The 25,871-nt window shown below is 36.7% G+C and overlaps 1 pseudogene across 1 annotated transcript; it reads right to left on the bottom strand.

The window, feature by feature from the left end:
• Window positions 1-7,807: 7,807 nt before the first annotated feature.
• LOC145587672 (switch 2-like) lies at window positions 7,808-25,262 on the bottom strand (annotated as a pseudogene). Its single transcript, XR_014101348.1, has 8 exons — window positions 24,778-25,262; window positions 20,322-20,428; window positions 17,147-18,065; window positions 13,027-13,274; window positions 11,873-11,999; window positions 11,517-11,792; window positions 11,158-11,416; window positions 7,808-8,416 (listed from the first exon to the last, which is right to left on the bottom strand). The product of XR_014101348.1 is annotated as a switch 2-like (transcript).
• Window positions 25,263-25,871: the final 609 nt, after the last annotated feature.

The raw sequence follows: 25,871 nt of genomic DNA, 5'->3' as shown, positions 1-25,871 counted from the left end.
AACAATCAAGGATATTATGAGCAGAGAAGCTTTAATGAGCACCTGGTAATCTAATAATGATAAGCTGATAGCTCATGATTAAAAAAAATGAGTTAAAGAAAGAATTATAATCAGTTATCAGTACACTGGACATCATCAACATATGCACTCTTCTTCAAATAAAGATTGGATATTGATGAGGTTATTTAAGTAGAATGCAACACATCTCACTATGATTCATATTATAAATCACTATACATTCATGAGTCACAAAGTTTCACGTTAAAGTTCAATGTGAATTTTTACATGATTCATATACTCACTAGGAAAACAAACAGAGAGGAGCTAATCTTGATGGTCAATTGTTTATCAATCAATCAATCAATCAAAGCCTTAATCCCAAAAGTGGGGTCGGCTAACATGAACCAAATTTGATTATTCCGTGTAGTCATCAACATAAATCTTTCTCCTCCATCCCTTACGATCCAAAACTTCATCCTCACGTAAATCCATGCACTTCATATCCTTCCTCACTCCTTCCAACCAAGTCATCTTTGGTCTCCCTCTTCCTCGTTTAATCCCTCCATGGTCCCACTCTTCCACTCTTCGCACCGGTGCACCCTCGGGTCTCCGTCTTACATGTCCAAACCAACGCAGACGATTTTCCCTTAATTTATCTACAATGTCCGCCACACCTACTTTCTTGCGAATAACCTCATTTCTGATTCTATCTCTTAAAGTGTTTCCACACATCCACCTTAACATGCGCATTTCCGTAACCTCCATCTTTTTAATATGCTCTTTCTTAGAAGCCCAACATTCTGTACCATAGAGCAACACTGGTCTTATGGCAGTCCTGTAGAATTTTCCCTTCAACTTTAAGGGAATGCTGCGGTCGCATAACACTCCCGTGGCCGCTCTCCATTTAAGCCACCCTGACTTAATCCTGTGGGTCACGTCTTGATCAATGTCACCATTCTTCTGGATGATCGACCCTAGGTACTTAAAACATTCACTCATGGTCAAATCCTTTCCATCCAAACTCACCACTTCATTGCTTGTCCCCCTCTGAGTGCCAAAACGACATACCAAATATTCAGTCTTACTCCGACTTAGCTTAAACCCTCTAGATTCCAACCTTTGCCTCCATTGCTCCAACTTGACATTAACCCCATCCTTAGTCTCATCCACCAAAACGATATCATCTGCGAACAGCATACACCATGGAACCTCATCTTGAATTGGTCTAGTTAATTCATCTAGAACCGTTGCAAAAAGAAAAGGGCTTAATGCAGACCCTTGATGCAATCCGATTGTAATAGGGAAATCTTTTGTCAACCCTCCGCATGTCCTCACATTTGTTGACACATCCCGATACATATCCTTAACTAGGTCTACATACCTTCGTGGGATACCTTTCTTCAACATTGCCCACCAAAGTATCTCTCTTGGCACCTTGTCATATGCCTTCTCTAAATCAATAAAGACCATATGAAGATCTTTCTTCTTTACCCTATAAAACTCCATCATTTGTCTTATCAAATGGATTGCCTCCATAGTAGATCTCCCAGGCATAAAACCAAATTGGTTATCTGAAATGCTTGTGCATGCCCTCAACCTTTGTTCAATCACCCTTTCCCACAACTTCATAGTATGGCTCATAAGCTTAATTCCTCGATAGTTAGAACAATCTTGAGCGTCTCCTTTGTTTTTATAAACCGGGACCAAGGTGCTCTTCCTCCAATCTTGTGGGATCCTTGTAGCCGTCCATATCTTGTTGAAAAGGTTTGTTAACCAATCAATACCAATCTTACCCAAACACCTCCACACCTCTATCGGTACCCCATCAGGGCCAACCGCCTTCTTAGGTTTCATCTTCCTCAGTGCAATCTCCACCTCTACTCTCCTAATCCTTCGCACATACTCCATGTTGATTTCTTCATCACTCATAGAGGTATCTCCTATCACAACTCCATTACTTCCATTAAATAATTCATCGAAGTACCCCTTCCACCTGTCCTTGATGCCCTCCTCTTGCACTAGGACCATTTGGTTCTTATCTTTGACACACTTCACCATGCCAATATCCTTCCTTGCCTCTTGTCTTCTCTTTGCCATCTTATAAATGATCCTTTCTCCCTCCTTGGAATCAAGCTTTTCATAAACCTCCTGATATGCCTTTTCTTTTGCTTGGCGAACAGCTGCCTTTGCCTTGCTCTTAGCCTCCTTATACGCTGCAAAGGTTTCATCACTCCTACATTTTCCTAAGGCTTGATAGCATTCCCTTTTTTGCTTAATTACTGCTTTCACCTCTTCATTCCACCACGAAGTATCTCTCTGTACCGAAGTTCTTCCCCTTACTTCCCCTAAGACCTCTTTGGCCACTCTTAGGAAACAGTTCTTCATTCGTAACCAAGTCATGTCCGGATCCACCTCTCCATCCCAATCCGCTTCTTCAATTACCTTTTCTGTAAAAACCTTAGCTTTTGCATCCCTTAGGGTCCACCATCTTATCCTTGGTTCTTCTTGTCTAACTTTTTTCTTCGCCTTCTCTTTCAGACGAATAGTCATTACCAATAGCCGGTGTTGGGTGACCACACTCTCCCCTGGGATAACCTTACAGTTTATGCAACTTTGTCTATCTATGCTCCTTGTGAGCAGGAAGTCTATTTGAGTTGCATTTGCTCCATTCCGAAAAGTTATCAAGTGTGAATCCCTCTTCTTAAACCAAGTATTAGCCAAAATTAAATCATATGATTGGGCAAAATCCATAATAGCTTCACCACCGGCGTCCCTCTGCCCATACCCAAAGCCTCCATGGACACTCTCATAGCCATCTCGGCTCGCCCCAACGTGCCCATTTAGATCCCCTCCAATATATAACTTCTCTGAGTGGTGGACACCCTGCACCACCTCGTCTAGGTCCTCCCAAAATTGTCGTTTCTCTTCTGCATCTAAACCCACTTGGGGAGCATAAGCACTGATAACATTCACAATCTCCTTGCCACATAGCAACTTCAGCCTTATCAACCTATCGTTCTTCCGATAGACCTCGATCACCTCTTTTGCCAACCTCTCATCGAGAACCACACCAACTCCGTTCCTAGCTCCACCATTCCTTGTTCTGTGGCTCGTTTCTTGCCCAACATACCATACCTTATACCCCAAAACCAAGCCTCGAGCTCCTTCTCCTGTCCATCTTGTCTCTTGGAGGCACATGATGTTCACGCGTCGTCTTTTCATTACTTCTACCAATTCTGCTGATTTTCCCGTAAGAGACCCCACATTCCAAGAACCAATCCGCAAACTAAATTCTTTTCTCCCACGCTCCCTCCTGATCCCAACTCCAAGCCCTTGATTATTTGACACCACAATTGGGCAATATGGCGCGTCGCTTCTGGGCGACGACCTAGCAACCCTTACATACTTATCACTGCACCCGGGTCTGGGAAGTGCAGCGCGTCGCTCAGTAGGGAACGCCCCAATGGCACGCCCTTGCTCATTTGACACCACACTCGGGCAATGTGGCGCGTCGCTTCTGGGCGACGACCTAGCAACCCTTGCATACTTATCACTACACCCGGGTCTAGGAAGTGCAGCGCGTCGCTGAGTAGGGAACGCCCCCACGAAAATATCTGTTTGGCTCATGTCATGGGATGTGACGAAGTTTTATACTGGCTGTCACTGGCCTACCGTAACCCTCCTCCTTTATCCAGGCTTGGGACTGGCAGCGGGAAACCCACTGGCGGGAAACCCACTGGCGGAGTTAAAAAAATACTTCCTCTGTTTCTTTTTAGTGACACGTTTCTTTAGTCACGTTTTCCAATGCACAAATTCAATAATTTATATCTTTAATTAGCGATAAGCAAAAATTATAAAAAGTTGATATTTGGAAAATGTACATTGTGATGAATCTAACAAGATCTCACTTGACTATATTTTTCTTCACATATAAAACACAAAATATGGTCAAAGGGAGGTGTGTGTGAATAGTGCTAAAGTCAAAACATGTTAACTAATAAAAAACAGAGGTAGTAGTACTTTAGAGCACAAACAACCTTATAATGTACTTCCTTCTTTTTAATTGCAACATCGTGGCTTTTACACTTGTCAAATGCACATTCTAAATCATTAAAATCTTTAATTACACATTAATAAAAATTACACGGAGTAAAAAGTTACCATCTTGAAAGTAAAAAGACCCCACGTGACAATTTTTTTTTTTTTCCAACATAAAAATCACAAAAGGCCATCAAAGAAAAGTGTGTGAATAGTGCAAAATCTCAAACATCGCTATTTAAAATAAAAAGTGGGAAGTTTTCTTTGGTAACATTGAACTTTTTATATTTCTCTTTGGTGAATTGCAAATAAATCTATTATCTTTGGTAACCTTGTAATTTTTATTACCAAAGATGATAACTATTTCATTAAAATTATTAACCATGGTTAGTTTTTTCATTTCTTTAATAATTAAATTATTTAAAAAAAATAACCAACCCAACCCAACCACCCTCCCCCCAACAATTTGAACCCCCGCCCCCCCCCCCCCCAACTGCCGGCGCCACCCTTGTCCCCTTGCCTGCACCCTAATAAAGATGGCACTGCCGGCCAGCACGAAAAAAGCACAGCACGACACGGGCAGGATGTAGGCTCGACACGGCACATTACTATGTGTGTGGGTCGTAGGCCGGCCTGGGCCACATTTATTTGGAAGAAACACTATAAGCCACGGCAAAACCTGCCGGCGGCACAACAAAGCACACTAAAATAGATGAAATGTTGCTTAAGCACGCAAGCCCGACATGATGGCACATGGACCCATGGGCCACCCTTTTGAAAACTTCGGCCCGATACGGTACGGCACGAAATTCGTGGCCTGAGACATAGGCCGGGCCCAACTAACCGCAGAGCACGAGGCACGACCCCGGCACGGACCATCTTTACACCCAAATCCCCCCACCCCAAATCTCCCTTCCTCCTTTCCCTCCCCCAAAATCCCTAGTGATAGAAAGTTTTTGCGGCGAAGCTGGACGACGGTGTAATAGAAGAATGGAAACCAAATGCCATGCTTTCTCAATGTAAATGTAATTTTAGTAGCTGAAAATTGCGATGTCTGAGCTTGAACTTTGAGCTTGAGATTTGATCTGGAATGAGGAAGTCGAAGAAATTAGGGTTTCAAAAGGAATTGAGTTGAAAATTCAGGATTTGCATGATCCTTGGATAGAGAAAGAGAAAGGGGGGAAAATAGAGGAGAGAGAAAAAGGATTTGCCGCCGAGGGAAGGGTTGGGCACCGGCACGGGAGAGGGTCTGGGCTCTGGCGCTAGCAGGGAAGGGGTGAGCTAGTGGGGAGGGGTTGTGTTTTTAAATAAAAATTATTAAAAAAATTATTTAAATTATATTTATCTCTTTATTTTTAATTGTTAAAAAATAAAAAAATCTAACTATAGTTATAGATTCATTACAAAATCATCATTAATGGTATGTTTATCTTAATATCAATCATACAAGTTTACCAAAGATAATAGGTTTTTTTTATAGTTTACCGAGCAGAAAATTAAAAATTTTAATATTACCAAAGTGAATTTCCCAAAATAATTAAAAAAAACCAGTATTTCTTTTTCATACTATTAAGTCAAAGTCAACAAGAAAAATCGAGTTAAACAATTTTGGCATTGCATGACTTGACAATTTACAAATATTGTCAAAGCCATGTGACACCCCTCAATCAACTTATTACAATTATTTAATAGTAAATACTGCCATGTAGTAAAAACAACACCAACATACATCAATCTACCCAAAAATTCGATAAATTTTTTTTATTAACCACATTATTAAAGCACGGCCATCAGAAAATGCAAGAAACGGTATTATTAGAGCCCAAGAGGAAGCCAAATCTACGACAGAAGAGATTAGTTGCCTTATAAGTTATACACCTACATCACGACGTTGAAAGCCTTTAAATATTGTGGAAAGTGTTGTGCATTCAATACTGCAAAGTGCAAACATCAACAAAACGTGGAATTAGGGTAAGAATTGTTGTTGTGACAGGTTGATTTTGCCTAGTCGGTGTCTCGGTTGTGTTTCTATAGTAGATGAAGATAATTCTTCAAGACTTATGTCAACATACCTAGAGAAACTTTAAATTGCTTAATGGAAGTTTAAATCTATTAAGTTTTAAAGAATGATGACACCAAGACAGGAATCATAGGGGACACCTAGTGAAAGTATTAGGAGGCAAGAACATGTACCTCATATGCCATAAAACAAGAGTACGTGCAACACCAGGAGCCCATGACATCAATGTACTAGATCTCTTTTGATATCATCCTCACTGGCTGGATAATTACGACTAGGAACTGGTTCTGAATCATACATCAAAGTGTGTTTTTATATTCTTAATGTTCATCCGGCTTCAAATATGTTTCCATCAAAACATGCATGATCCCAGCCAGTCCATGAGCAGCAACCCAATACCTCTCACCATACAATTCGAACATGAGTGGCCAGTTTCCCTTATTGGGTGTTTTCCGTTCATCTTCAATAATATCCATGACCACTAACCTCTGAAAATAATGATGTTATTACCAATTAAAAAACTCTTCCAGAAAAACAGTGGTAGGAGTAGGAACAAATGCACTCTACAAAGAAAACTAATTATTAAAGCATATAATTTCACAGACATCATACAAATAATATACGAAACCAACGAAAGGCCTAAGAAACCATCAATCTACAAGAAAATAACTCAAATTGATCAAGCTTTAATGATTACCATAAGCTTTGGAGGAATCGCCCCTTCACCAATATGTTTGTTTACAAATAAAGAGGCACAAGAAACCCAGTACAACCATACACAAAAGTAGCAATCAATTTGAGCTAGCCTAGAATGAGAAGAGACATGATCACCGACAATCTCAAAACAATGATAATAAGGCCAGGCTAGGGCCAAGCTTAAAGGGCTCTTAACGGAGAGGAACTCTAATAGACGAGGCCCTTATTAGTTAGGGTCAATATAGAGCTGAAATGTTTATCCAATTTAATAGATAGAAAATAGATTATGTAAAAAAATTACATAAATATTTCCGTATTCATATATACATTTTTTTTTTTTAGATGAACCGTATTCATATATGCTTAATAATGGCTTATTGGCTTTGTCTAATATTTATGTTAATTGATAGTATGTTGGCCCGCCCATTATCGACCCGCAACACGAATTGGCCCGACCCTCTATTGACCCTATAAAATATGACCCTCTTTGACCCACCTACAATCAACCCACACCGATGCTGATAACCATTTCCATTGTGCTTGCGACCATTTGAGCAATAATTACAACTCTTAATAACCTAAGAAAGCCATATAATCCCGCGAATGCATGAACCTTTTTCTGAGGAGCAGTTATGGACTAATGAGATATAGGAAAACTTGAAGAATAAATTGAAAAAAAAAAAAGGTTTTGACTAAAGATATTTTAGCTATGGGTCTGCTTCTAGGCGGCCCTGAAGTCACCTGATCATTCCACAGCACAAATAATTAAGCATAACAATTCTATCCTATACTATTAAAGTCGATTTTTTTTTCACAAATTTTATCTTCACCTAAATCAACCACAATGTACCACCACATACTTAGGCATTCCAACTCAAATAAAGAAGGTACCATTAGTGAATAAGGAGAAATTTTTAGTTTGGGTTGTTTAAGTTATTTAAAATGCTTGTAAGGTTTTTTTTTTTTTTTTTTAATAAAGGAAACTAGGCTATCAAGTACTATTCCAATAATAAATTGTCTATGAGTACATAAGGAGATAATTTATGAGGATAATGGTTCACCCACATTTGCTCTACCCCAAATGGAACAAGCCTAGCTAAGTGGTGTGCGACAAAGTTGCCTTCCCGTTTAATATGAGACGACGACACCGAATTAAAGTGAACAATGCTTGTAAGTTATGTAAACCACATTGGTACGATTTAGATATCTAAAATAACAATAATCTAACGTGCTACAGACACATTTGTAATAATTTTCAGCAATCTAGCTTCATATCTATACCACAGAATACTCACAATATTTACGCAGCTGTGCAGGTTGATTAGAGAAAAGAGTGACATTAAGCTCTGGATATTTTCTCCTTTCTTCTTCTCTTGTAGTCACGAAGCACTTCTTCTCGATCAAGAGGAGCAGCAGATATCACCCACCTACTGAATTCAATTACTGTCATACCCATGAATTGCGCAATTAAACTAAACTGCCTCTTTTTATTTTCTCTGGATAAAAGCTTCTTATCTGACACACTACTCTGTTGTTTAACACTAATAGGACGGATATGAAGATCCTTCAGATCAATAGTGGGAGCCGCTTGGTCTGTTTTACTGACTCTCGTTCCGGGTCCAAAGTTAACTATATCTTCATTGCGATGAGAATATAAGATACCTGCAAAGCAGATAAACACGTACTTAATTATTCGCATAGTAAATATAGAGTAAGCATCTAAGCATGGACAAAAGCCATGCAAATTTCCCAACCAAGATGGGTAAGACAACTAGGATATATCACCAAGGGTATGTTCAATATTTGCTGCAATGTGGAAGAAAATAATATATTTTCTTGAAACGTTGTATTATTTTTGAAACTTTTTTACATGGTAAAAGTTAATATTTTTGGAACGAGGAAAGTAAATATTTACCGATAAAGCATCTTCTTTCCACAATAGGCATACTTATAGTTTTGAGTGTCTTCAGTTACAATGACCATTGTTATAAGTTTAATTATGTTTATATCTCGTGCTGAAGATGGCAACATTGATGATCTCAGAACTTAAAATCACCAGTTCCATTTTAGAACACTAGAAGGTAATTTCTTCACAAGACAAAGAAAATAGGTGAGGCTTCTGACTTTCGGAGGAAAACAAAACATACCTGAAACCACTAAACTTGGCTACTTGTGTAATTAAGTTATCTTACAGCTAGTTAGTACTAACAGATACTATTCCTAGTTGAATACATGGGTCTTCTCACAGGTAGAGGTTTGACAATGACAAGGTTTATGTTCAAATTTTTAAGCCAAGTTAGTATTCTTAGTAATGCTTAATTTTCAAGGCAAATCACACATTCTGATGGATCAAATAAGATGCAAATGTAGAAGCAATAACAACTATCAATCATAAAAGTATCCAGGAGTCTTTTATCTTATCTAGTAAAGGTTTACAATGAGAAATGGTTTAAGTTCAAAGTACAGTTAGATATGCTTATAGGGTTGTCCCGAGCCAAGCCTGCTTGAGACTCGGCTTGGTCAAAGCTTGGTATAGGCTCAGCTCAAGTAGGCTAGAGTCGAACTCGAGTTCAGCTCGAGATCATAATGAGCCAAGCCTGAGCTATTCGGTTCGAAAGCTCGTGAGAAGCTATTCGGTTCGAAAGCTCGTGAGAAGCTCGATTTTTTTGTATATTATTACTTCATTTTTTATTAGATGCATCACTTATGAAATTGCAGACTACTAGGCAATTTTTAAAGTAGAGAGAGATAAGAGAAAATAAAGAAGACCCATGTGATATGAGAGAGAAAGAGAGAGTTTATTGACTAAAAGGGAAAGTGATACATCTAAATTGAAATTTGATGCATCTAATGAAATACGGAGGAAGCAATTTTTTTGTGATAAATCAATTAGTAACATAAACTTTGTTTCATATTTAGAACTTAGGAACTAAAATAAATTTTCAAATCTCTAGTTTGTGTTCTCACTGAGTGTTGGAGCTTTCGTTCATGGTTTTTGTAGTTGTTTATGTAGAAGAACCAACAAAAAGAGAAAGAAAATAGTACCACATCGAAAAATAGGAGCATGCGATAGATATATAGGAGTTACAAAAGAAAAATTTGATTGTCTTTAAAACAATAGCTATGGGCACCATTTGGGCTTTGCTGATTTTAGGCTTGACAAGCCCTGACCAAGCCCGATGAACTGGGCTTGCATTTAGGAGTAATTTTTCCAAGCTCCACAAGCTTCGAGCTCGAGCTGAACCTACCTAGGCCCGGTCTCGGCTTGGCGCCCCTACTTATAGTAAGTAGTTTATTTACCTAGAATCGTGAACAGAGTTTTGCTAGGTTGTTTATTCTCAATGGATAACCAGTTAGTAAACATGCAAGAATCTCACCCTCGTATTCTTGTGTTTAAAGTCCACTCTCCTATTTCCTATTTCATCAAGACAAACTTTGGTTCCTAGCTCTCCGCCAAAGCTCATGGGGCTTAATATAAATGGTGTCTCCAGCTGGGTATAATGGCAAATACCCTAGAGATCAAGACTTGAATTCGTTTTTTGGGTGTGGGGTGTTAAAGAGGAGCAATTCAGCCATCAAGAATGTTGAGAGCAAACTAATTTGGGCTAAGTAGAGGAATCCTAGTATTGTGAGAGTAGTGAAGCCAAGCCTGAGGCATAGACTGGTCTTTGGAGCCGAAGAAGAGGTGGTTAGGGGCGTAAGGCTGTGGACCTGCAGTTGAGGAAGTTCTCATACCCTACACAATCACGCTCATAATCTAATTCTGATCATGATATTTGTGCTTTCACTTCAGTCACTTTTAATAGAAACTGCATCTGGCAACAAAAAAAAATTAGGTAAAAGAATGGTTCACCAAACACTAAAGTACCTAGCATCAATGTTAAAGGCGAGGCCAGTGAAAGGGGAGTGTAGAATAGCTTCTTCTAGTTGAAAGCTGCTCCTGATTTATACACTTCTTTCTTAATTAGAGCAGGGGGGAGAATCTAGCAATAATTTGTTATTCAAAAAAGACAGCTAGCCTCCCATATATGGATAGAAGGGGAGAAATGATTTTGTGCACCGTATGCTTTGGCAAATTTTTAGAGGAAAAGATATGTAGAAAGAAATCTTTTAATTCTATTGACCAACTTTGCAACAAAGGCAGCTTGCAGAAGATAGTATTTCCTACTTCTATAGGTTATTACAGTAGTTTTTCTGGTTTTCAATCAGACACAAGAAGATCATTTCAAAATTGGGGTACACAATTCTTTAATCATTTAGTATATATGTCGGTAGCTACTATATTAAATCTACCAAACCCGAGGCTACAATTTGTTTCAATAGGGACTAGAGATGACTGATATTATGTATATAATATATATCTATGGAATAAATTTACAAAAAAAAAGTTTAAGAAGACTTACCCAATTCCTCAAGCAGTGGCTTTGTTGTAGTGCTCTCTGAGATACCTGGTTTTTTCACCCTATATTCAGATAGAGATGATTCACCTGCTTCTGTTGGTTGAACAAAATGCTCCCCTAGATTATTCACACTCTCTTGAACCATATTTTCGTGTCCATTCTTTTCATGCTCCTCAATGATCTCATTGGTGAATAACTTGTCAGAAAGATCTCGAAAGAGATTAACTATTCCAAAAAGCTCACCTTGAAATTGTTTGTGGTCCTGAAGGAAAAACCAATAAGCCAATTGAGCTTTCAGCTAGAGAGAGGTTAGAACTAAAGATGATTCTGTAAAACACAAGTTAATGTGAATCTTTTTCCACCTGAACACCTTCAAAATACCGCTTTTCCATCTTTCCAGAAACAGCAATGTTTGATAACTGCTGTTTGTATACTTGGCGAGTATACACAAGTTCCTCAAGAGAACCAGCAGCGATAAGGCGGAAAACAACAACATGCCTCTTCTGGCCCAAACGAAATGATCTGTCTTGGGCCTGCAGGTCATGTGATGGATTCCAATTAGGATCAAATATCACTACTCGGTTAGCGCTAACTAGATTAAGCCCAAGTCCACCAGCTCGAGTAGACACAAGAAACACCTGCAAGGATATTTAGTTGATTAATATCGCTCAACAATAACTAGCTCTTGCAGGGCAAAATTTTCAGTTCATACTACTACCTGCTTGCTTGGACTTGAGTTGAAATCATTAACAAGAGACTGGCGCAGCCCAGTCGGTGTAGAGCCATCAAGTCTTAAAAAGCAATAACCTTTGCGTGTAAGAAACTTTTCCAAGATATCTAGCATCCTGCCAATTTGATATAATGTAAGAACAGAACATACACCGCATTAAATATAAATCACATTATTCTTCTGACTTTAGCGTATCACAATTCCAGCAAAAAAAAACCATATCAGTAGCATCTCATCCAATATAATCCCACTGTGAGCTAGGTCTGTTCAAGCAACTTTAACATCACTAGTTAATAAGAACATAATAAGGTTTGGTAACACATAGTATTCATTATCCCAGAAAGCAATACAAATTTATTTTAAACTTTCATGTCTTCCATATGTTACTAACTACGTAGTACGCTCCAATACGCGAACGAGTATGAATTTGCAATGTGCTAGGTGGGAGCATTGTAATATGTTTGAGGTTTTTCTGTAATAAGATTATTTGGGGTCGTAATACGATATGAATAATACGCCCTAATAAATATAAAAATATTTTAATAAAAATTTTGAAGAAAGGCTTAGATCTGGAGTTCATGGAGGGGAATATTAGGTAACCCTACAAAAAAAACAAACTAAAACATGAAAGCCAAAGAAGGAACCCCCTCCCCCACAAAAAAATCCCTTATGGTGTTTGGTTGGAGTAATGGAGACAAATAAAGAAACTCCACTGTTGTTACTCTATTCTTACTCTCCACCACCGGTCCTCATTAAATCCTATACTCTGACATCACAATACCACGAACACGCTAATTTGGAGTATTAATACGCAAAAATATGGAATTGGGGGGGGGGGGGGGGGGGGGGGGGGGGGGCGCGTAAGCCTTCATATAAAATTTGAATTATATAGAATCTTTTTGTACTGTTTTTTCAATACCTATCATAAAATGATTAAAAACATACAATTATAATCTATGGAAATACAACCAAATACCAAGGAAACCTAAGAGCATTCCCAATTAGTAAAAAGGCAGAATTAAACCAAAAGAGACCCCAAGGGTCACTATTGTGATGCAACTAAGGCTACTTTTTAGAGCCATCTGATAAAAACTTTAGAAAGCAACAAAAATATAAATGACAAGCAAGATATTGGATCCGACCTAACGGAATGACTGAACAAAAGAACTTTGTCACCATGTGAAAGCCAAGAAGCCATTAATCTTTCAAGGACTCTCATTTTCCCACAATCCTTGGCCTCACTAAGGCCCATAAAGCTTTCGCTTTGAGCGCTTCCACCAACCAAATCAATATCAATACCATAAACTTCTTTAGCCAAATCAGCATCTTTCTTTTGTTTCTCCAGGTCATCTTTTGGGTTTGGTTTGATAAGCTCGAGATGATTGCTAATCTGTCATATAATTCACAAAACTCTTCAGAATCAATTACAAGCAACCAAAATATTCTAGGTGATTCGGTTGTCAAACATCGAGATGAAAAATTACTAATCTGCAGAGGTTATTATGTATAAACAAATTTTGAAACTGCTAAACCGATCAAATACTTGGAACTCTTAAGAACATTAATAATGAGGATTTGAAGTGATTACAGCTAGCATACTGCAGACATTGCTGTAAATAAGCAATCAATATCGAATTCTTAGCATCTGGAAGCTGGTAGCCAGGTAGTAGTAAAACATTAAGATGGTATATATCTTAGAGTGCTGGCTATTCCACTTACTTTGAAAATGTAATGTATTAAATAAACAAGAGAAGTACCTCCATAGAAGGACTTAATACTTTTATGTCATTTATAGGGAGAATGTAGTTTATATTAACGACAATCTTCAAGATTCAATGTAGTACTACCTCCGTTTTCCTAAGTCTTACTCGCTTTCCGTTTTCTAAGTTCTACTCACTTTTACTTTATTCCTTTTATGACAACTTTTTATTCATTTTTTATCATACAAAACCCACTTTGTGGAGCCCAATTTTGTTCAATAAATCTCTTACTCTATATTTCTCTCCCTCTTTAATACAAAAATACCCACATGCATGGTCTCCATTTTTACTTTTCCTTGTTTTGCGTAGCTACAGTAACTGAGTAAGATTCAGCAAAAGGAGGCAGTATACAAAATTTCTCTTATGAAAAACCAGACAAAATTTTTGAATTTTCCTTTTTTTTTCGTTTCATTGATCAAGCAATGAAAAACACACAGTAAACACTTCAGCAGCGTTCCTAGTTTTAGATAATAGTGCTTCCTTATAATTTCAACTTCTTATGGCAAAAAATCCACTAATTTGTACATCTATCTCAGTAAAGTTGCCAATTTTGTGTGACTTAAATACTTCCAAATTCCAATATTTTACAGCTGATCCTTGGATAAATTCAAGCCTTTTCTTGAAAATAAATGATAAGACCAACTAAAAACAAGCTATAAGTCACAAGAACCCTGAGAAATTTTATATCAGTAGCTAGGCTGGAGTGTCATCAAAAGCCAGATATCTGATGAGCAGTCTATACTTGAAAATCACATCAAATATAACTTTTATGTGTACCTGGGTTTGGAAGCACATTAGCTAAGACACTTCTCTAGACCACCAAATTTTTAGACAGAGAAAAAGAATCCTTAATAACTGTATTCTACTGGAGAAAGGTATTAGATAAGAAAGAGATAAAGGTGAGATATGTACTTCTGTTTGAATATCAGTGTTTTATGCAAAAGTACATATGAAGTAATCAGTCTAAAGCCCCACTGGATTCAAAATCCCGACATCAAACTTACTAAACCTACTGACACAACATTGAAACTTTGAGAGTAATAAAGCTAGTTCGCTAGGATTGTACAAATTATACAAAAGACTACAATGCCTGGATATATGTATATTAAAACCCCTAGAATTGGCTATGATAACTTGGAGTAGGATTTACAAAGCAAAAATGACATGAAGTCTAAACATACATTTAATGAGTATAATTTTGATACTGGTCCTGAGAAAATACATGAATGATTCAATAAATATAAACATAGACACATTGTACGTAAAATATACTTGAAATAGATAAAGAATATGAATGTATATAATAATAGGTATTGTTAAAACAGAATACAGGTATTGTACAATGAAATGATAATATATGAAAGAGATCAGGATGCACACTATTAATACTAACATATAAATCAAAGACCATGAGCGTAGGACAAAAAAATGCAAAGGACCACAATGCGCATCCTAGTCCCAGTTCCATAATATAAGAATTGTTGCTATAGGTAATCGCAACCACCAAAGAGTCACTTATAGTAGGAATTCCTGTATATAGGTTTACTAAATTGCTTTTTACTGTAAATATGATAATAAAGTAGCTAGAGGACAATGATATTGTAAAAGGTTTAAGAAGGTGAAAATGGATTATAAACTTTGGTAGTTGGGCAATCACAATGTGAATGGAAGTGAAAGTGGTTGATAATATGGAAATTAGACAGATTCAGGTAAAAGGGGATGATTTTTATTCAAGCTGAGTGAGGTATAACTAAAGTTCCAATGGAGAATCAATAATTTGTAGTTGAAACCAAGAATTACGACAATTAAGTCTATCATTGAAAAGGAAAACATGAGATCTTGGCAGCGGCGAATCCAGGAATTTTTAAACAAAATTGTTAAAATAATTTAGAACAGGTTCATTAAAATAGTACTCTTCATTGAATATGGTTCATGGACGAACACTTACATATGAGTGTTAATAAGAAAGATAAAATTACAATAGTTTAGGAGATTGAAAAAGGAATCGTTCTTGCACTCCAAAAATATGAATGACCTTGGGAAATCAGCAACAAATTAGGGTGAAAAATTCAGAGATATATACCAGGGGAAAAAAATAATAAATAAATAAATAAATTGGACAGATGGATTGAACCACGACCTAAGGAAGTACAGCAGGCACTTGCACACAGCATTTCAACTACTCAACCATCCCCTTTCAGTTGACAAAATATGCACACAATTCCTTTATGTGTTTTTTATACTTTCTTTTTTTAAAAAAAAAAAAAAAAAAAAAGAACTGGTGGTTATTTTTTCCGTCATGGATTCAGTTCAATCCGTCATTGGATCTTGGGGGAAATAATTAGTTAGCAACAAGCAGAAAATTTAACTGTTGGCAGTAGGAAGGTACAAGTTAACGAAAGTTCAAAGTTTAGTAACAGTGTGGTCAGTTATGCCCTGGAAGAATCTATTGAGCAAACTCTCAATCTCCTACACTTTTAACTTCATATCCTACAAGATAGAAGATACAAAGAAAGCAAAATACTTGGCAAGTCGTACATAGATAGTAAGCAGTCCCTTTCTTAAACTAAACCAAACTGAAGTTCAAATCTTCACCCTAGCACAAGAGAGAGAGAAAAAAAAAGGAAAAGAAAAGGAGAGAGAAAAGGACACTTAAGTACTTAACTGAAAGATAGAGAAGGATAGACATAAAATCAAGCACTATAGAGAACATTTGTCACTGCAAAAGATCACTACAGCACCAACAACTATGACATCTCACCTAAATGGCTCACCAAATTAGAGCAATCACCCCCCCCCCCCCCCCACCCCCCTATATGATACATTGAACTAAATATTTTAATTTGTTCTTTTCATGGCATGCCTGGATTCCCTTGACTATTTATGGGAGAAATAATTAGTGCCTTAGTGAGAAAATTTTAACTATGGAATTATAAAAGGATAATCATTCCTATTCTTGAAGTTCGGCAATATTCGTAGGGTTAAAATCTCCCTTTTATCATCTTCAAGCCAGTTGCAAGAAAACACTTGATTCCAAATAGTTAAATCACTGCAAATCCCACCACCTCCTTGCAGGAAATCAGCACTCTAGAGAGAATGAGAATTGTAAGGGGGAAAAGATTACACTAGGGGGGCATGAGTAATTTTTACCCTCATATGAAGGGGAATACATTACCCTCTAACACTTTTATTTCCATTCAAGGCATTAAAAAAAATAAAACACAGAATTTTTACTCCCTTGTTTTTTCCACCTCCCATTACTTACAATCCAGGCATGCCCTTATAGTATAGGGTATATAAATTCAATAAAGATGATCATTTTTAGTTCCGAGTTTTTTAAAAATGAAAAAGAGATATAAATATGAAATGCCTAGATAAGAAACTCATATGGACTCCAAACTTGCACAAAATAGATAGGAGTGAACGGGAATTACATTCATAATTCTTTTTAAATGACCAAGCAAGCCCATGCAAGCATTACAAGAGGAATTCAGAGACTAACCTGCTGAAGCTTGAGAATACAGGGAAGAATGAGGCAATTGGGGCACCAGTTACAGCCATCAGGGCTATCTTTATGAAGATATCTCCATATGATTCCATCAGGTATTATCCTATTATGACATTCCCCTTGAGTAAGTGGGCTCCCACATGAGCAAGGAAGGTCCTTGTTCATAAGACATTGAATATCTGGTTGCTGCAACATCCTCTTGTAAGCTCTTTTCTACAATGCACTCATTTCACAAAAGACAATATTATCTTCTTTTCCCAGCATAAGTTTTCCAATAGTCTCCTCCTTTGTTCTCCTTAATAAGTAATTATTAAGCAGCGAAACAAGATGCTGCCTACGCTCTTCAGCAACTTGAACAAACTTATCATGAGCACTAGACCTCTGTCCAAGTTTGAGAGGTTCATCATAAAAATCACGGAAATGCTCACGAGTTCCCAAAGACCCAGGTGAGACCCAATCAAATAAATTGAAAAGCTCCATGATTTTATTCTGCATCACTGTCCCCGTCAGACCATACCTTCTCTTAGTTTTAATGCCGAGACAGGCAGTGTATAGTTTTGACTTCTCATTTTTTAGCAGATGTGCCTCGTCAACAATTACAATATCCCACATAACCTCTGAGATAGTATTTCCATAGATCCTAAAGGTATCAAAACTTGTTATCAATATTTCAAGTTCCTGAGCCTCTGCTTTATCAAGAATTAAGTCACGATTTGGACCATGGCATATAGCAACACGGAAATTAGCCCAATTGGAGAATTCAGTCTCCCAATTTTGTAAAACTGATACTGGACCAATAATCAATACAGGACTTTTCTGATTTCTTTCTGCATCTGGAGGGTTGACAGAATCTCCATCTTTCCCATACACAGCAGCCAAAAATGCAATTGTTTGAATGGTCTTTCCCAATCCCCTAATTCATAACAATATAATCAGGCGGAAAGCAATATAGGTCATTAATGCAACATAATTCTCAGCACCAGAAAACTAATTTCAGGAGAAAGGTATAAAGCAAAATAAGATATTATTGTTTAATTCAATTATTAGCATAACCTTGATATTGTTAGCTTGGTAGGTCAAACTTCTAATTAATTACCCAAAGATTCCCAGCAAAACTTCACATGGATCAGTTGTACAAATTTTAAGGCGTATAAGTTGAAAAATCTCAGCATATAAGATCAGTAGATCCACACCTTAGCAGCAATTCACATACAGTCCGTGTTTCTCACCAGCATTTCAGTTGCTCAAACTGTAAGCATCAATATCTTCAATTGATCATATTTCAGACAAGGTCTGTCAATATTCTGTACCAAGCTCACGAGACATCTAACTAATCCAGTACACAGGGCATTCAATAACTCACATGATAATTATTAGCTTGGCAGGTCAAACTTCTTATAATTTACCCAAAGATTCCCAGCAAAACTTCACATGGATCAGTTGTACTAATTTTACGGCGTATAAGTTGAAAAATCTAAGCATATAAGATCAGTAGATCCACACCTTAGCAGCAACTCACATACAGTCCATGTTTCTCACCAGCGTTTCATTTGCTCAAACTGTGAGCATCAATATCTTCAATTGAGCATATTTCAGATAAGGTCTGTCAATATTCAGCACCAAGCTCACGAGACATCTAACTAATCCAGTACCCAGGGCATTTAATAACACACATGATAATTATTGAAAGGGACTAACAACTTTAGCTGTTTGGTTGAGGGGAGGGGGATTCAAATAAGGGAAAATTATCAAACCCCTATTCTCCATAGTAATTGTTTGGTAGCCCTTTCCCCTTTTACCTTTCTGGGTTCCAAAGAAATCCTCTAAGCTAATTCCCACTCCAACTGGGGACATAAGGAATTCCCTCATTCCTTCAACAACTACACTTTCCTTCACAACACTCCATAACCACATGTCTGCGTGCTTCTATCTCCGCCAACTAACTCTTCCTCACCAGCTCCAGCAACAATTCTTGCCGCCACATCCACTATCTCAAACACAACATCTTGCCCACCACCAACAATGTAGCTCATAACCACCTGACAATCCTTTCACACCTTGATATATCCACTATTGCCAGACAACAACCTCCACATCAACCACCATCATAACTCATGACGAACTCACCATCTTCTCCTAACCACCCAAAACTTCCTTTACGTTCTCTCTTTTGCTTTAATACATGCAAATAAATTCCCCTAATTCTACTTTTATACTCTTTCATGGTCTAACCATGCGACCCTCTTCCACCACTAAAATTCTCTCACCCATGTAATACACCAAATCAGAGAAACTTAATAATGTACCTTTTTGTATAATCAATTACAGTTTTATAAGGTCAATTTCGAAAACGAAAACTCCATATCTGAACTTTCCAATTTTGAATTTGACCCTTTAATCGTCAAATTTAGCGTTTCATGATAATGAATCCTCTAAAAAAAAGAAGCGAGTGAATGGGTGACAGCTGAAATGGAGGGCGGAGAAGAGGGTAACAAGGGGGGCGGTGGTAGCAACAGAAAAGGAGTTGTAGAAGTCAAGGAGAGGGAGTGTGGTGGAGATTGGTGAGGGAAGATAAAGGTTAAACAACAAAACACTACCTTACATATAAAAAATAAATAAATAAATAAAAGTTCTTTTCCTTTCCTTTTCTTCTCAATCACTTTCTTGATTGCATTCCCTTTGCCCCATGCTAACCAAATGCCTTCTATGGGAACAGTCTGGCTCCAACAACAAACAGAGAATTACATGATCAACATCACATCTATCCGTGCGCAAAATCACAAATAAATCTTTCTTCATAACACGACAAAATTAAAGAAACATCTAGATAAACCTAGACAAAACCAACACGGTACAACAATACTACAAACAAACAAGTTAACAATGGAAGCATTGTAATAAGATTTACAAAATATAGAAGACATTGCTTCCCACAAAAAATTGGACCACACCATTGACTAAGAGAGAGGTTAAGGCTCACTTGGTCTTACACCAACTAATATACCGCTGCTAAGGCTCACTTTGTCTAACACCAACTATTTAAGAGGTTCTCCAACATAACCTGAGAACGATTTGGAACATAAGCCAACAACTAATCGGCGATATTTTCCAACTTACCAAATTACTAATAACAATTAATAAAATACACTATACTATTATGGGCACTCACATGTCATCTCCAAGGATCCCTCCATGGTTATTCTTGTACAACTGGTACAAAAATTTAACTCCCTCCCTTTGGTGCTCCAGAAGCCCACAATTGATAGATGCAGGGACCTGTAAAATAATATCCTTTTTAAGATTCAAATCAGATAAACTATCTTATTTAGGAGTAAATGAAATACGTGCATCTTGGTTTTGAAGAGAAAACATCATCTGTCCAACAATTTTGTACATAAATAGATGAACTGTTGTGGTAAAAAGGCAACAAAAATCACACATAAATTTGTCATCATGCATTTTTAAGACTAGCCAACTGCCAACATAAAAATACTGCTTTTAAACATGAAGCAAGATAAATTCCTACAGAATGCTTCAGTCAATCCTTTTCTGATTATTCAGATCCTTTTCTGATTATTCAGTTCTTAGCACCGAACCAAATCAATTGCTCTACAGAATATTTTTAATAAAAATCACCATTCAAAGATAAATCACCATTCACAAGAATCATGACTCTCATCAAGAAGTGCAGAGTACATGTCAACATATAATATTTTTCAAGTTTTTATTAAACAACTTTTCATATTAATATAAGGTGTATTTGAAAGTGATCAAAAGCCATAATTGAAAATAGAAGGCAAGCATAATGAGAGACTCAAACAAGTCTATTTTAGAATAAAGATGAGAAAATGCTAAGTAAGTTACTCTCCACAGTTGGCATAGCTCCTAGATGATATTCTACTTCTTGACTTGGTTGCCATTTTAGATTTAATGATTTTTTTCATTTCAAATTTGGGCTATTACGACGCTATACTTTCTATTTATTTTTTTTTTTAAATTTTAAAGTGAATTGAAGCACCTTATAATGCTAGATATTTTCATGCAAAGACTAGTTAAGACCCTGAACATGAATTACGTGAGGTGATTTTTATTAACTCACTCCTTGCTGGTGTTCTCTTCTTACATCGTAAACTCTTGCCCTCATCTTGTGAAATAAATCTTCAAAGAGAACCCAAGCATCATATTAAATTATGAAGGTGACCTAAAAAGCAAAGATTGTCTGGATAAAGCTCCTTCCCATTATATACAGCATCCCATATTCCATCCCTTAGAACTAAGCATGCATTCTTAGCTCTGGACAAAGCTCCTTCCCATTATATACATCATCCCATATTCCATCCCTTAGAACTAAGCTTCTTAGCCACCACAAAAGAACAATATGAATGATTTGACGATAAGAATAGATACCTTCTGTGGAAAAGATATCGTGTATCACTGATTCACTGCACTGCAATGCAAATTGGTTATGTTAAATAAATATGTGGGTACACTATACTTTTGAGACTCAATAAACCTTCTTGCCTAGGCCTATAAACCTTCTACAGAAGCCCAAACAAGGGGAGCAAGTGAGTCAAGTTGAACGTGGGGAAACACTAGGTCTTTATAATCATTAGGCTTAGTTTGCACAGTTCAAATGTCACCAAGATTTGCAAACTCCATTTTTGCAGTCATAAATTTGAAGATTTACAAAAAAAGTATATTGAAATGGTCACTTAGTATTTTCTTATGAATTTCAAAACATAGATTGAAAAAAGGGAAAAAAAAAAAAAAAACAAACAAACAAAACAAAACAAAAAAACAAACAAAAAAAACAAAAAAACAAAAACAAAAAACGCTTAAAATTTACATTATTGCATTCAATGTTCAAAACAAAAAAAGCCAGCGAATAACAAGAACAACACAAGTCAGAATGACCTAGTCCACCATAAGCACAGTCTTAGCTCTTGAAGTCAAAAACTAGGCAAGTTTACTAATAATTGGCTAAGAAAAATGTCAATGTCAACCAAAAGCAAGCTAAAGTCAAGCCCTCTTACACTTCTGAACACAACATACCAAGAGAACTAGGCTTCATCTGAAGAATCTCGCCCTAGGAACATCAAACCCAAATTTGCTTAACAAAACAAGCCTACACATTATGATGCGGATGCATTTATTATGACGTAAGAAATAGCTATATTTAAGGTTTGCATAAAAGTTTTTACTTCTTAGTTGGGAAAGTTTTTCTTATTTTAGGTTTAGGATATTTAAATTATGCAGTTTTATTTTGCAATGAATTTAGATTATATTGTTGGTTGTCATGACTTTTTATCTTATAGGTTATTACCTTAAGATAAAGTTTTCTATTAGATTTTATTAGCTTATTTATAGTCCATGACTAACAATTAGTTTTATTCATTGATGATCAATAAAAAAAAAAATAAATAAATAAAAAAATTTAAAAAAAATTTGGTTCCTTGAGAAAGCAAAACCTAGTTGAAATTTGAGCCATGAAAGTTCATTATTCTCCATATCCATTATTTGTTTGTTATATAACAACTAAAAAATACATTTATTCCACACAATCTGCATCACATTAATTTGAACACTTATAAAGCGCACAAATTTAGGAGATAAGTTATCTTTCCTCCGTTTCAAAAAAATTGGAACACTTTGACTAAAAAAGTGAGAGATTTATGGTTAGTGTTGCAATGTTTTTTGATGAGAGTTAATGAGGCATTTATGTAATTATCTTAAAGATGAAGTAACGAGTGATAGGAGTTAGTAGGGAATTTATATAGTTATTTTTATAAAAAAAAAAAAAAAAAAGTAGGTGCGATAGAAGATAATATATCCAAACGATAGACTTGGCAAAACTAACTCAAACCAATACCATCACCTTACCCAATTAGACCAAATACAAACCAACCTGACCCAAATTGAACCGGCGTAATAATAAATGTTTCTAATATTGATAATTTTACTAATAAAAGCATATTAACAACCAAAAATGACCTAACCCAACCAATTCGATTCGAACCCTTACCAAAATTGACCAATATAATTCTACCTCTTATGAAAGCATTGAATAAAAATAAACTTCAAATTTACTATATTTTCCTAACAAGAAATAACTCTACACTTTTTCCTTCCCATCTCAAACAAATCAGCATCCCCCCCCCCCCCCCTCTCTCTCTCTAACTTAAAAATAATTATTTGACATTTATCATTTATTTTTTATCTCTTTCTAAACCGAATGTATAGTCGTTATACAATACTACCTCCAACGGGTTGACACACTTTGACTTCTAACACAATTTTGACCTTTAATATCTTTAATTTTACATCAGTTTAATATATGGAAAGTTTATAAATTGAAAATATACATCAAGACAAATCCAACATCTTACTTATGAAATTTATATATTAGCAAAATAAATTGGTCAAAGTTGTGATAAAAGTCAAAACGTGTAAACTAAATAAGGTCAAAGGAGTTCAATCATTAGCAAACTTACACAAGCATGTGACCCCATAACCAATTACTAAAACATGGAACTAATACCCACATAATCCATTGATAACACCTTAGGATGCATAAACAAATATGCAGATAGCATAGATCAAGCTCACCTCTAATGTGAAATCACATATTGAAAATGAGTTTGATAAATAGAAAAGGCCGGTAAATACAGAAACCTATAATGTGCTTTTTCACCTTCCAAGGGTCCTCAACACCAATGAAAAAAATTTATCATATTATAGGAATAAAACATAGATATATGTCAAAGGACTAATGACATGTTACCAGAGATTTAAACTAGCCTACAAAATCTCACAGCTCCACCACCTAAGAGAGTTTGAGATTGATGCCATTGCAATCTAATAAAGTAAATAATGAAGATTGTATGCAAAATTATCCTTTGGCATTGAGTAGGAAGTGAATATCTTATGCAAAGCATTTAAAGAGGGATACACCGTAGTTTTCTGCAGCAGATCCTACCAATAAAATGGTTATGATTGGAGCAACGTTCAAAATTTATTTACAAATATTACTTTAGTTCCTTAAATTAATAACAAGAATTCATGTGATTAAACTGTTTTACAAATGCAACACAACTTTCACAAGAGTTCAATTTGCAGTGTATAATATCGATAAACTTCCTGATCCAAAACAAGATTCAGAATAAAAGTAACAAAGTACAAACAAGAACGAAAATGGTGAAACTATACTCTTCAAGGTAACAATAACAACTCATATAACTTTGAGCACCAAGCCGTCCCCAAGAGTTCGTCTCATTATTAGCATAATCATTCTTGTACATCAAAACACCAATGCAATTACCCACTTCATTACACAGTGTCATACATTTAGCACAATCATAGTTCGTCCACTTCAATCCTCATACAATTGCAACTAGCCCACACAAAAAGGGAAAAAAAAAATTGTCACATTTAACAATTTTTATCAACATTACAATAAATTAATAAACCCTAACCCTATTATAATCAATTCAACATTTTAGGGGAAACAATTTGGGGTCGACTTGAGTGATCAAGGGAATGAAAATTGATTTCGTTTTCAAATTTAGATACATACAAAATTCATCCTATTTCCATTGTTTAAAACCGTAAACGTGCTGAAAAATCACCTGAATCACCGGAATTTCGCCAGCAGACGATAAAACAAGCGGCTCATACGGCCCGGTTTCACCCAACTGAAGAACATCCAATCTGGGTTTCCCAAACCCTCGTTTATCAATATCTTCCTCTTCCTCTTCCTCTTCCTCTTCCTCTTCCTCTTCATCATCACTATCTTTAACATTAGAACTTCGCTTCTCTTGAATCAATGATAGTTTGTTAGGGCCTTTGCTGTCAAGTAGCTCCGGCTGCGATTGCGGCTGCTGCTGTTGTTGTTGGGGTGGATTGGTGCGCAATTTGCGGGGAGGAGAGAAAGGTTGTTGGAGGCGCAGGAGTTGCTGAGCAATGGAGCTTTTGGGGGGGATTCTGCGGGGTTGGAAAGGATTCACATTGGAATCAGAAATTGAAGAAGAAGAAGGGGGTTGAATTGCAGAGACGTTTGAGCAGCGCTTCAAGGTCTCTTTGAAAGTGTCAAGCGACATGGTATACAATTCAAATGGAGGATTTGAAATGTGACTGTGTGTGCGCGCAAGTGGAGCGATGAAGTGGGTAATTGCACAACAAGGGGCAAGGAAGTCATTTCATAGGCGTTAGAGTCCGCCTCTTCTTCTATGTACCCCCTTCCTTTTCCTTGTATTTTTCTTAGATTTTACCTTCTAAGCCCTTTCCTTTTATTTTCTAAACTCTATGGAGTATTATTGTGTTACTGTAATTCTAGTGTTCACTTGTATTTCTCTATGTAATCAATATAAAGCTCTTTAAGGAGTGATTGGTTATTGAATCATAGCTCCTTACCCCATTGTCATTGCTTTAAGACTTGTGTGTTGTTTTAAGCCTTTATAGATATTGTGCTTACCTTGTTTAAAGCATTCCCCTCCAAACCAAGAAACCTCCAAAAGACGCCCCCATTTCGTCGGTTCCGCTTGTGCCCGCTTTGAAGCATCGGCCGTCACAAGCCCCGACTCTGCACCCGTGGTTGACGAGTGTTTTCTTGAGATACCCTTGGTCCGTGTTGCTGTGTGCTCACGAACCTTTCCCGCTTTAGGCTTGCGTCCTTGCCATCAATAGACAAGAGCGCGCCGCACGATCCGGTGTCAGATTATTC

Source organism: Chenopodium album, chromosome 17, assembly GCF_948465745.1.
Source record: "Chenopodium album chromosome 17, dcCheAlbu1.1, whole genome shotgun sequence".
NCBI classification, from domain to species: domain Eukaryota; kingdom Viridiplantae; phylum Streptophyta; class Magnoliopsida; order Caryophyllales; family Amaranthaceae; genus Chenopodium; species Chenopodium album.
The sequence above is the reverse complement of the archived record's forward strand: the minus strand, read 5'-3'. Positions and strand labels throughout refer to the sequence as shown.